We start from the raw sequence: 1,717 nt of genomic DNA, 5'->3' as shown, positions 1-1,717 counted from the left end.
GGGCCAAATTAAATATAGCAAATACTCTTTTACTAAATGAAAATGAACTAACAGAAATTGGAGAAATATTTAGAAAAGGCAATATGCCACCATTGTCAATCGAAGAGATAATGGAATTTTCCGATATATCAATGCTTCATAATAAAACTACACTTTTGTATATTGTCAAAATTCCTAACCTAGAAGAAATTGAATATCAAAATATTTTATTAAAACCAATAGTAAAAATAACGCAATTGTACACTTAGAAATAAGTCAACTATTTTTGTATAATGATATAGTATATGGCATACCAAAAAATTGTAAAACCTACTTAAACATAAAAGTTTGCGACAAAAGAATGTTATTGATGTAAGCCAAACACATTGTATTCCGAAACTAGTTAAGGAGAGAGAGCACTGTGCAGTTTCAGCAACGCGGATCACATCCCGGAGATAGAGGAAATCGACAATGGTCTAATTCTCCTCAACAACTTCAACGGCAATTTGGTCTGGAATGGAACCGGAAATCATCTGGAAGGGTCATTTCTAATTCACCTAATCAACGATTCCATGCAAATCAAAGAGCGGCTATTCAACAATATGGAGCCAGTCATTATGCAACCAAAAGTGCCAATCTCACAAATAACAGCCGAAGAAACTGAACGTTTAAGGATTTTATCCCTAGAAGCACTGGAGGCGCTTCATCTCAATAACACCAACAAGCTGCAATACATACAGACGCATTCCATGGTCAACAGCATTACAATGTTAACGCTCTTCGGTGTCATCCTGATAACAGCGTTAGGACTTCACGCTTGCAGTCGGAAGAAGAACACCATTACCCTTCAACTTGGACCAACACCAGCTCCATCAGAAACATTGAAGCCACCACTCCGCAAGCAAGAAGATTTACAGAAAAATCCACTGCCTCAATTCAACAACATCCCATACTTTTGAGAAATAAAAATTGCTTGAGGACAAGCACGAATTAGAGGGGGAAGAGTTAACAGACAAAACATTTCGAAACCCAAACAACAAATCCCACAAGTCCAAAATGCAGACTCAGCGTCTGACCAACTTCCTGCACGCGCCGAGTGCACCTGCAAACATTCCAAGAAGACCCAAGCCAAGTTGCCCAATACATCCGCCACATGCCGGTGCAAGCAATTCCAAGAATAAGAAGCATTGCACCCAATTCACCAACCAAAGCAGCGCTGTCAACGCCGCTGCTGAAACTCGCAGCTTTATATAGGGCTAGCTTTAGAATTAGTCTTTAGTCTCTAATTTGATTTCAATAAAGAACGGTTCCAATCGGAATCTTAATCAAATATATTTTTGTTATTATTTTTAAATAAATAATTAACTTATACATATATATATGTGTATGTATATAGTAAGTGGCAGAGACTCGTTTGCTTTGGCCACACAATGCGAAGTGCATAAATAAACAACAAAATGTTGTTTGGCAAAAGGTAGAGAATATATAGTATGTACTTATAAATTTTATGACTGCGGCTCACTCCTTTTAACTCGTTCGGCTGCCGCTTTTGGCATTGAAATGGCAAATTTGTTGGGTTAAGCAAGTAGTAGAAGCAGGGCCATAAACCTCTGACCCGGTTAACATATTGTTTGGCTGACCAAAACCAATCCGTCTCAACTTTGACTCGCGAGTTTTTGTGAGTTTCTTACCTGCCTCGCCTCGCCTCGCCTCGCCTTTGCTTTTAACCCGCTCAATT

Source organism: Drosophila sulfurigaster, chromosome X (genome assembly GCF_023558435.1).
Source record: "Drosophila sulfurigaster albostrigata strain 15112-1811.04 chromosome X, ASM2355843v2, whole genome shotgun sequence".
Taxonomy (NCBI): Eukaryota; Metazoa; Arthropoda; class Insecta; order Diptera; family Drosophilidae; genus Drosophila; species Drosophila sulfurigaster.
Note: the sequence above shows the minus strand (reverse complement) of the source record.